Genomic DNA, 12,051 nt, shown 5'->3' on the forward strand with positions numbered 1-12,051 from the left:
CACATCAACATAACTTGGTATTTGTTCATCTTTATAACCAGTGAAAGGTAACACACAATATAGCCAACTCCAGCTAAAGTGATTGTAGGAGGAACCATAATTTGGACCAAAACCTGTCAGAAGAATTGTTCCAACAGTAGATTGAAGTTAATGACAGGATGCTTCCAGAACATGGATAAACCTCAGAGGCACTATGCTAAGTGGAGGAAGTCAGACACAAAAGACCATGTATTGTATGACTCCATTTACACAAAATATTCATAAAGGCAAACGTATAAAATATATATAAATAGGGGCGCCTGGGTGACTCATTTGGTTAAGCATCCAGCTCTTGACTTTGGCTCAGGTCATGATCTCATAGTTTGAGCCCCACATCGGACTCTGCACTGACAGCACAGAGCCTGCTTAGGATTTTCTCTCTCTTTCTCTCTCTTTCTCTCTCTGCCCCTCCCCCAGTTACATGCTCTGTTGTTTTTTTTTTTTTTCTCTCTCTCTCAAAATAAATAAATAAACTTTAAAAACATTTTTTTAATGTTTATTTATTTTTGAGAGAGACAGAGACAGAAGGTGAATGGGTTAGGGGCAGAGAGAGAGGAAGGCACAGAATCCCAAGCAGGCTCCAGGCTCCGACCCATCAGCACAGAGCCTGACGTGGGGCTGGAACTCAAGAGCTGTGAGATCATGACCTGAGCCGAAGTCGGACTGTCAACCGACTGAGCCACCCAGGTGCCCCAAGTTAAAAAAAAGTTTTTAAATAATAAAATAAAATAAAATAAATTAAATATGTATAAAGACCAGTGATGCCCAAGGTCAGGGGGTAGAAACAGAAACTGACTGAAAATTAGTACAGAGGATCTCTTTGGGTGATGGAAATGTTCCCAATCTGGATTATGGTAATGTTTCATAATTATGCAAATTTACTAACGTTCATTGAATTATACACTTAAAAGGGTAAATTTTGTAGTATAGGAATTATACCTCAATAAGTTACATCTTAGTAATTTAAAAACGACGCTTGACAAGATGGGGGTGCCAGCAGATAACTCAGCCAGCTTGACCTCATCGAGATGAATTTCTAGGCTTCAGAATTATTATCATTACTTTGCCTCTGATTCTGCTCTGAGTCTCACAAAGGGGCAAATTGCAATCCTAGTGTGTAGGAACAAATGTGTTCAGGCTGCTTAATACATGCTAGAAACTACAAAGTACAATGACTCAGCTCTACAGAGAACTTCAGAAATTAATTATTCCGCATCTCGTAATTACTTTCTTTCTTATTCAGCCATTACTCCTTCACTTCTATCATTTCTGTTCGACAACTTTAAAAAAATAACCCCTTATCTTTCTTCTTTTCATAGCTTAACGTCAGCTAGAGTTTTAGATGCCCCTTTTCTTTTCACTAATGCTAAGTTCTTTCTTTTTGTACATGAGATGACTGAGTTCAAGTAATTAGTTGTAGAAAAAGCTATGAAAATTGTATATTTCCAAGTGAACCAAAGTTCCTAACCTGTGAATAAATAAATGTCATTGATGGGCTAGAATCAATAAAGGAAAACTACAAGGAAGGCTTTGTTGCAAGATTGGGTGCTCTTAGGCAACCCTTAATTTCTGGATATTTATGGAAAGCGTTCATGAATGTGAAACAGGGGCATTATTTGTGTCTTTGTACGATTGGGGAAAAGGCCCAGGAAGGAGCCAGTTAACAAAAAATTAAAAAGTCCAGTGGTGAGAAATTGAACATACCAACCATGAAATTGTGTTAATTTGATAATTAAAGTGTCTTAGTTCAAATGTAGATTCTGGACACTTAACAAAATGCTGACAAAATAATTAGGAATGAAGGCATGTTATCCACACATTAGTAGCTGAAACGGACAAAGTGTAAAGTTCCCTTCAAGAAAATGCTTTGTGAACAGCACAGAGCAATTATGCATAGACCTTATATTATTTCATCATTCAAAGAGGATCCGGGAAGGGACACGTGGAGCCTTTCCAGTTGGGGTGAGTTCTGAAGGGCACAACCAGAAACAGAGGAAGACCCAGAAAGGAAAGGGAGGAGCGAGGGATTTGGAAAAGTCACAAATGAAGAAAATTGAGCGCAAAGCACCGTAGCTCTCAGCTCCCGGCTCCCCGTCCTTGGACTCTCCCTTCACCTCCTTCCTCTGACACTTGGTCCCTTTAAGAATTTCTCTAGTCTCTTCCTATATTACATCATCACTCCTTTCTTTCCTTTCATCTCATAAAAACATTCATGAAGGCGAGAAAACTCTTGAGAAAGATGAAAATGAACGGTTTAATTTTTGTACTGAATTCGAGAGGTGGCAATGAGGAAAGGGAAGCAATCCATCACCTCTTTATAGCTCAGACGGGATGGCAACCTTCAGAGAAAATAGCAAACCGGGGGATAGAAACCGAGGGCTTTTCATGGAAGAAGGTGATTCATTACGATACCTATTGTTCTGCGGCTGGGTGTGCGAGCTGATATTTGTACAGTTTCAGCTGGGTAATTGGGTTCTCTTGCTTTGTCTCTTTCCCTTGAGGAGTTTAAATTTTTCCTTTAGAACCATAATAGAAAGATGAGTCAGTGGCCCAGTTTTTTAAAAAGTAGATTTTTTTTTTACCATAGTTTACAGTATAGTTAGAAAAGAAATGGCCCCAATTCACCGAGGGTCCCTTCTTGCGCGCAAAGCACCCATCAAGATGGCTCTGAACGAGGAGAAAAAGGTAACTAGATGTTGTGACATTAAATGGCACACCAAACCAATGTTCGTCAAGTCATTTTATATCACCAAAGCCATCGTGGCACTCACTGCCCCTGCCTGGGCCCCTGGTGCTCATCACTGCTATTCACTGTTATTTTTATGGTATGTTCGTTATGGTTTCCATTTTTTGCTTCTGTTATGTAGATAAGGCAGTTGAGGTTAAAGAAGTTCGGCAGAGTCATTCACATGATGCATCTTTAGACGGAAAAGACCCATCCCTTCATCTTGCAAAGAGGCATAGAGATTGCAGAGAAATTCAGGGCCTCCCCCAAGTTACGCAGCTAACAGGAACGGGGTTTGGAACTACAACTCCGGCCTCCTGGAGTGCCCTGGCCACTAGATCGGGCTACCTTTTATTTAGCCTCACAAGGATGCACTGCATATTTTACACGCGTTTGCATCCCTTTCAACTAGAGCTCGAAGCAGAGAACTCTCGCGTACAAACTGGTTTGGATGCGTTGGCCAGCTCCAGAAACGTCAGATTAGAAGACAGAGAAGGTAATTCAAGGCCAGCCCTCGGCCATGCTAAAGCACCCCCAATATTCCAGGAATTTAAACCTTTGCCAGGACAGCAATGAGTAACAGACACCGGGTAGGAAACCTTGGAGTCGTCCCCCTCCCTCCTGCCCTTCTTGAGAGATTGCTGAATACACCTGGATCTGCCTTCATTGCGTCTCCCATTCCATTTCAAGTCAGCTTTCCTTCAAAGCCTCCATCACTAGGCTTTCTATGTTCGGAAAAAACAAGACCACATTGCCATCCATGGTCCTGTTAATACGCGTGACTTTGTTTTTTGTTTTTGTTTTGTTTTGTTTTTTAATTTTTTTAATGTTTATTTATTTTTGAGACAGAGAGAGACGGAGCATGAACAGGGGAGGGTCAGAGAGAGAGGGAGACACAGAATCCAAAGCAGGCTCCAGGCTCTGAGCTGTCAGCAGAGAGTCTGATGCGGGGCTTGAACTCACGGATGGTGAGATCATGACCTGAGCTGAAGTAGGACGCTTAACTGACTGAGCCCCCCAGGCGCCCCAATACACGTGACTTTGAGGTAGGCAGTGGGCACCTGCCGGCTCCTCTCGCACTGACATTACCGAACATGGATACCCGCCACAGCCTGGCCCCCAAAGGAAAAAAGAGGAAATCCTCCTGAATACTCTTCATCATCAATCTTCATTTTCAGAGATGTTTCGTTTGCATGACATTCCTCAGACAAAACTCGGGATACACTGCGTTAAGGTTGATCTTCTAAGAAAGCAGCTCTTTATTCCTTCCCTCTGGTGGCTTCAGGCCGGTGATCCCACCTCTCTGTGCCTTCCTTTCCTCTTCTGGAAAGTGAGGCTAATAGCATGTACCTCAAAGGCCGGTTGGAAGGATCGAATGAGCTAAAGTTCAAATCCCTCAGAGTAAGGACTGGTCCCTGGTCGGACCCAAATAACAGCTGTTCACAATTTTTCCCTTGAAAAATACTAACGTTGTAGATGAGCTATCACATAGCTTCTGGATTAGATTACCTTTTAGAATAATTGTACCTGGTTAGCTATGGACCATGGACAAACAATAGTGAACAGTACGTATTGATCATAAGAAACCAGACACCCCTTTTTGCCGTGTTCCACACTCACGTCCAGTCCGACGTGCACAGAACTTCATCACCAGGCAGGGGGGTGTTTGAACTCAGATCTTGTTCTTTCCGCCTTAGCACCCAATCTGAGACTCTAGGAGATTTTTGACTCTAATGTTTGCAGTGTTCCTTGGAAATAGTTAACATTCGGGGGGGGTTCTCTTTATTATGGAAATTAATACTCTCACTGTTTTATTCATTAATATTTTAATATGTTTATGATGAGGCTCAACCCAAACCAATTTCCAAATCAAATCTGTCCCTCAGTAATTTGATTTGTCGGAACAGAGAACAAAAGCATTACCGACAGAGTACTTTGAATGAAATTATAATTAATTAGGCATCTGAATGCACTAATTTTGGAGGAGTAATTAGATGACTAATTACGTTGAAAACAGAACTGTGTGCTTAATGAGATGACCATGGCCAATTCTACCCACAGAGAATTTTTTTTTTCTATTAGTTAAACTTCTGACTGCTTTGGATGATCTAGGGTCACCTGTTGCACAAAAGGACAAGTACAGGTGTGAAACTGAACCTGTTTTGACTCGTACTTTCCACTACACACCCACAATTAAAGGCCTCTTTCTGAGACGTGTGTTCTGTGACGATCCTCTGCAGATTTATTGGTTTTCCACCCTTTCCCCTTGACACCCTTCACAAGTGGCCTTCCACCGCCCCTTACCTCCTAAAACAATGGCTTGAAGTCCCTCAACATAGCTCCAGTTTATTATTTCTGCTTAAGTTTGGGACCCACAGAATGATAAATTAAACGAGAGGAGAAATGGCACATTGATTGGGCTATAGATAAATCTTAATCCGTCCCGGAGAAGTATCTGAACTGGCAGTTTCTCCTTTGAAAAAGGCGCTGCCTGAGACCCGCTCAGATCACAGGGACCTTGAAGCACTCAGCAGTTCCGCTTTGGACAGCTGGTTCTAACTAGCACCTACTTGGCAGAAAGCTACGTTCAGGATTTCTGGTTTTAAGTTCAAACCAATATTTCATAGCAATTGTGTTGTCAGAATTCAGGTCAGGAAGATGGCCGATGTTAATTTAAACCAAAGGAGCAAAAACAAACTCTTTCCACTTTTTCTTTTTTTATCACGGAACCGGAAGCTCTGCCCAAATGCCTGAACACGAAATAAACTGCAAGTAGGTTAGAGACACGGAGTGTAGAGGAGGCTTGCTGAAGGTATTTTGGTGCCTGGGAAATGCAGGATAGATTCCAAAATCAGGCAAATAATATAATGGTAGGAAAAGTGAGCGTCGCCATATATCGGAAAATAATACCGTTGATTTGCTTTATTCTAAAGAGCAAGCTGAACATCACAGTGATCCCAGCTTTTGTGAAAATGCTTTTCCTGGTCCATACTAACCAGTGAGCCAGATGGGGAGAGCAGTCCCCAGAGAAAGGTACCAGCCCTGGTCTCTTCCTGTGTCCCAGACTTCCTCCGAAAAGACTCCCCTTTCGGAAAGCGCTACATCTGCAAGAAAATGCATAGTCCTACCTAGAATCCAGATAGAGCCAAATCTACATTCTGATAAAAGCTTAAGATTCCCCATCCTTTTAAGGTAAATGCAAAGTTGTGGAAAGGCTCTATGACTCTGCATTCATATATCTGTACGTGGGCATGTGTGTGGGGGTAACGTGCTATACATCTGTCTTTCTTTTCCATCTGTTGTTAGTTTCATAAGGCAAAGAAAGACCTACCTGAACATCTCCCTTTTCTATTTTAAGAGAGCATTTAAACCTCGTAATTCCTCACATTCTTCAAGGGACTATATACTGAATGAAATGAAGAATTCTTTTCACACCAAAGCAATTATTAAAAATTATCCTCAAATCAGTCACCAGCTATTTGACTAGTGTTTGAAGATTACTAGGTGAAATTACCTGCCTGATCAATATTGTGTTCCCATGAGACCAATAAACTATGTGCGCCCCCGAACCTTTTATGGCTTGCTTGTTGACCAAACATTCCCACAGAGATTGGCCGTCACCACTGAGCAGTTCTGTTAAGTGATAATCTTATCTGGTTTGCCATTTGATTTTGGTTATTTTTGCTGACCTGTTCCTTGCCCAAGAAAGCTTTCAGAAATCTGGGTGCTCTCCCTGAAGATATCGAAACGTTATTTACTTTAGATTTGGCGCTTTGGAAGGCCTTGCTTAAGGACACGCCTCATGCGTCCACATCCTGCCCGGAAAAGATCACTTTAAATACCACAGGCTGCACGTGACTTGTTTCCCTGCAGACGGTGTTATACCCCAGGAAAACTGGTCGCTTTTTGCTTGTGCTAGTTTAACCCAAAAAGTGAAACACAGAAGTCCACTTTGTAGTTTATTCCTCAATGGGAAAAAAAATACAAAAGAAAGCTTTGAAAGAGAAACGTGGCTCTACAAAGGTCCTTACGTGGGAATGTAGGCCACATTTGGGAATTTGCTCAACAAAATCCTGAGAATTGCCTCGGTTTGTCCTCTTTTCATGGTAATTTTTCCCCAGCTGGGCCAAATGATGCGTTCTCCTTTAAGGTAACAGTTCCTCCGGCCTCAGAAGGGTAGGCATTGTTTCCTTTCTGCATTGGAGACTTCCTAGAAAAACTGATACTGTGCCAGACAAGCTGCGAATAGGAACAAAGGAATTCAAAATAGTCACCTGCTTTCGGTTTTTTAAAGGTATACCTTTAGCAGCCACCGACCGGCACGCTTTCACAACCTGACAATATTCTGTCCTCTGTTCCTGCGTCTATGTCGGTGTTGAGGATGCTATGGGAGATGGCAAGAGAATTTGACAATAAAAACACTGTTTACTCAGTCCTGTCCCCTACTGCAAATTTAAGCGTCTTTCCATAAATCGGGGAGTCTATACATAATCTTGAACTCATTCAATTCAGGTAACTCAAAGTTAACAAATATTTATTGAGCATCCCTAATATGTGCTGAACATATGCTTGGCCTTATGGCAGGGAAGATACCAGCGGGGCGCCTGGGTAGCTCAGTAGGGGAAGCATCTGGCTTCAGCTCAGGTCACGATCTCAAGGTTCATGAGTTCGAGCCCCACATGGGGCTCTGTGCTGACAGCTCAGAGCCTGGAGCCTGCTTCAGAGTCTGTGTCTTGCTCTCTCTCTCTCTCTCTCTCTCTCTGCCCCTCCCCTGCTCGTGCTGTTTCTTTCTCTCTCTCAAAAATAAATAAACATTAAAAAAGAAGAAGAAGAAGAAAAGACCAGCAATTCAGGAGAAAGAAAAATCTGTTTGCAATTTATTATTGATCAAGAGTTAACTTAGTACTAACACGTTAATGTGTCAATGTACACTGTGTGCATATGTGTATTTGTGTGTGTGTGTGCCCGCATGCACGTGTATGTGTGTGCATGTGTGAATATACACGTTGGTTGTGCGTGTGTGTTCCATGTTTGCTAAAGCATGTGTATTCAAAATTAGATATAATTCAGGTTGGTGTCTCCTCTCCAATCTAAAGCAAAAAGTCTTCTTTTTAATTTTTATGTCTGATCAAACTATATTTGATTTCATGCATTGCTTATTACAGAATTCTGGTTAGTATTTGTATTGAGAAATGTTTCCCTAGCTCTTGGATACAGTAGAGTACACATTTTTCCAAAGCAAATGCATCAAGCACATGGAACAGACTTTAAATTTTGTATTTAATTGTTTTGATGTTTTAATTTATTTTTGAGAGAGAGAGAGACAGAGTGCGAGCCGGGGAGGGGGCAGAGAGAGAGGGAGACACAGAACCCAAAGCAGGCTCCAGGCTCTGAGCTGTCAGCACAGAGCCCAACGCAGGGCTCGAACCCACAAACTGTGAGATCGTGACCTGAGCCAAAGTCGGACGTTTAATCGACTGAGTCACCCAGGCGCCCCTAAATTTTGTATTTAAATGAGCTAACTTTGCTGGCTATGTTTGTCTGATATGTTAATATTCACTTTTTGGTCCTTTGTAGAAAAGACATACATTTATATGGGCCACAGGAATTAGTGTTCCAAATAGAACTATTTCTGTATGTAACATTCCATGATTCAGAATGCAAAGTATGTCTTCACTGCAGCTTATTTATATGGACACTCACTGAAGTCCGTGTTCTAACGACGACATTGGAACTCCTTCAGCAAGTTACATTTCAATACACGTTTATAAAAGATATAAGCCTCGAGAAAATGGATCAAAGAAGTCAAGAGAAGGGTATCACACTTTGTTCTTTTAAAATTTTCAGACCTAGCTGGTCAGTGAGTTCTATTGTTTCTAAAATTATTTTTAAAAGATTAGATTGACTTTAGTGTGCTTTATTGCTTTATAGTTTGTGAGAATATGATAAAAGACTATTAATGCTGCACATGGGTTAATTCTTCCTGAGAATGTCTTAGCCACTTAGCTACCAATTAAGCTAACACAGACCTCAGAGGCTGGAAACCAGGTGTTAGAGCCCCTTATCCTGCACAAGATCCCGAATTGTCACTTTAATGTCAGGCACGTGGTAGGTGGGTGCTGAATGGCCCCGGGGTGGATGCACCCAAAACAAAGAAGTCATGGTTTCTAAATGAAACAAATCGAACGGTAGAAAATGGCTACACACTATCAACAACTCATGAGCTGAAAGGTCAAAGAGTCCGATATCAATTCTAAGTGGAAAATGGAGAAATAGACAAACAGATGTTAGACACAGTTTCTGCTTTTCATTCTTGGTTTCATATAGACCTTAACAAGTCACCCCCTGTCACACGGCGAGCTTCTATACAGATCTAAAGGATCCATTTGTCAATAGGAATTCTTCAAAGCAGTGGTATGTACCGTTACTTTCAAATAGTAAAAAAAAAAAAAAAAAAAAAAAGCCATATTTGGGGAATGTACTTAAAATAGTTAAAAATTATTGGCTCATCAAAGTGAAATCTTGCTCACAGTCCTCGTCACCTGAAATGCAAAGAGGCAAATCCTGTAGTTTCAACAACCATTTTCATCACCTTTTATAAAAGCAGCAACACTGAGAACACAGGAGGAAAACATTCATTTATTAACCTGAATGCACTCAGCCACGCAATCTGAAAGAACCGGAAGTACCACAGCTATAGGGCAGAGTGGAAACCGGGCCACTGGGTGATGTTTCTCTATGGTCGGTCAACTGGGACATTAAAGGAATTAAGTCAATTCTGAAGACACAAACCAAGGAAAATTTGAGGTCAAATAGATGCAAGCAGTTACCACAGATGCATGTGGGAACTGAGCATCCCGGGAAGATTCAGAATGGTGAAAAATATGTAGTTCTTTCCCCGGAAGAAGAAGCAAACAGTCCAGGAAAGGAAGTATCAATGTACGCGAGTAATCCTACTCGTGTCTTTAAAATGCAACCATAGCGTTCAAATTGGTGTCCTTTATTGAACCGCGTGAAAATTCTGCCACAAATCAACCGTGAGATAACAGAACAGCTATTCCGGTCCCTGGTTCACAGGCGAAGATACTGAGAATGTGGCCATTAGAGTCCCGGGGGCATTTCCCAGCTCGGTGGCCTCGCTTCCAACACGTATCATCATCAATGTCATTTATTCTTTGTGCCTGTTTCCCAAGCTGCCAAATGGGATAATGGCACTTGTCTTCCACATGTGTTGACAGGATTAAGGAAGTACGCATGGAAAGCACTTAGTACTACATACACATTTAATAAATAGTTGCATACATAAATATTATTTAAGAACTAATGTCTTCTGAGTTTTAGGTGAGAGCTCATTTCAGTACATAAAGCGTCTTATATTTCTTTGACATGGATGGATTCCAGATAGCTATATCGTTTTAACAGATATTTTATATGTAAACCCACCATAAAGATACACACACTCATACACATACTCAACACATTATAAACTTCCACAGACTCTCATACACCTCACTTTGTCCAATCTGTGAGAATTTGTCCAGCTAGAATTTGCATACTAATGTTCACTGAATATCAATAACTTTGCTGTGGCAGTAGCGAAAATATTAGTCCATTTTTTGGAATAGTCTAATTATGGGATATATAAATTCCTGTCATTGCATGATTATCAAAAATAAAATTTGTAATAAGCACCTGAATTAGTATGAAAAAGAATGTGTCTCCTTTCAGGACAATGTGACGCTGGTTTTAGCTTTGTTTAGAACCCTTCTTTAAGTCTGACTTACTCTGAAGATAATTAAAGATAACAAAACAAAAAGTCATGGAAAATTCAACTTCCAATAGGAAAAAAAAAAGAATCATTATCAAGGCAAGAACAAAGGGGGAGTTTCATCTTTAAAATGTGTCTCTTAGCTTTGATAATATAAGTTTTCAATAAAATGTCTTCCAAAAGAAGTTCAATCAAATGAAAAAGCACCCAAGATGTGTATGATTAAAAAGTATCAGCAGCCTAATCCATCAAGTGTATTCGGGATATTGCTAAGAAACCCATAAAGAAATCCTTTCCAGATTTTGTATGCTCTTCCCATTTGCTCAAGAGCAAAGTATTTTTCATTCATTCATTTTATCCTTTATTCATGTCTTCCTCCAGCCAGCCAATAAAGGTTGATTTAGCAACTAGGAGTACCAATATGTTCCAGGGGCTGGAGAAGCTATGTCCTTGCTTTGGAGGAATGTAACATACATGTGAGTCAAGACACAAAAATATCCAAAACCAAGATATGACCTGGTGTCAAGAAGCATCAGAAAGAGAGTAAGACACTTCTAGCAGCTGTGATCTAGAAAGCTTGATGGAGAGGGAGTGGCTGGACCGAGCAGATCGGGCAGAGATGGGTGGCAGGGCTTTCTGGGTGCAGGAGAATAGAAGTAATATAAAAGGGAGCAGTACGGTAGGGACTCAAAAATAAGATTACAAAGGTTTTTGAGAGCAGATTTTAGAAATATTTGCTATCGGTCATTCATTCCACCAGTATTTGGGGAATACACATGCCAGGCCCTTTTGGTCTCAACTGGCACAGTGAGTAAAACATGTGCCGATCCCTGCCTTCATAGAATCTACATTCTACGGTGATTCGGCGTATCTATCGGTGATTCGGGGGTGGAGGAGAGAGACAACAGGAGAAACACGCAGTACATGTCATATATGTATATATGTAATAGGTCAACTTATATCAGAAAGCTTCTTGTGTACAAGTTCGGCTTAAACTCACCTTTCACAAATAATTGAGATAAAAGCTTATGTAGTTCCCTGTTAGGGTTATCAGAAATTACTAACCGCCCTAGCTCGCTTCTGTAACTTCGCCTGCTTGCTAAATGGATAATTTAGGTTGCAAAACGCTCCCCCATCCCTTCTACCAAGATCTGGCCTAGGCAAAGACCAACATGTAAAAAGTCAGGAACTCGCTGCCCCACGGTATCTTAGGTGTCTAACTATGATTGGTCATTTTAAACCCTCTTAGAACAAAGAACTTTAAATTGATAGGTTCCTGCCAAAACTGACGTCTGTATGTCACAATATAATTGGCTACCATGAAATGCTGTAAATTGTAATTGGTTAACTAAATAATGACGTATTCTGACTTGCTAAAATCCATGTCAGCTCACTGCTACCTTTGTTCGGGGTCATTCTCTGCACTTTTCTCCTTAAGATCAGGAGATCAGGTTTGGCCTGGCCGTGAATAAAATCTTGCCTCACTTCTATTCGGCGTCTGGTGGTTTTTTTCGACAGC

The 12,051-nt window shown here is 41.0% G+C and overlaps 1 long non-coding RNA gene across 1 annotated transcript in view; it reads right to left on the reverse strand.

Moving 5' to 3' along the window:
• Nucleotides 1-6,785: 6,785 nt before the first annotated feature.
• Nucleotides 6,786-12,051, reverse strand: part of LOC109264081 (uncharacterized) — a 76,232-nt gene continuing 70,966 nt past the window's right edge. The window contains exons 2-3 of the long non-coding RNA XR_002078571.2: nt 7,065-7,148; nt 6,786-7,003 (exon numbers count right to left, since the gene is read on the reverse strand). This is a non-coding gene — a long non-coding RNA (uncharacterized LOC109264081). The remainder of the gene's footprint in view (nt 7,004-7,064; nt 7,149-12,051) is intronic.

Source organism: Panthera pardus, unplaced genomic scaffold (assembly GCF_024362965.1).
Source record: "Panthera pardus isolate Hobbes unplaced genomic scaffold, ASM2436296v1 HiC_scaffold_1, whole genome shotgun sequence".
In the NCBI taxonomy this organism is placed as follows: Eukaryota; Metazoa; Chordata; class Mammalia; order Carnivora; family Felidae; genus Panthera; species Panthera pardus.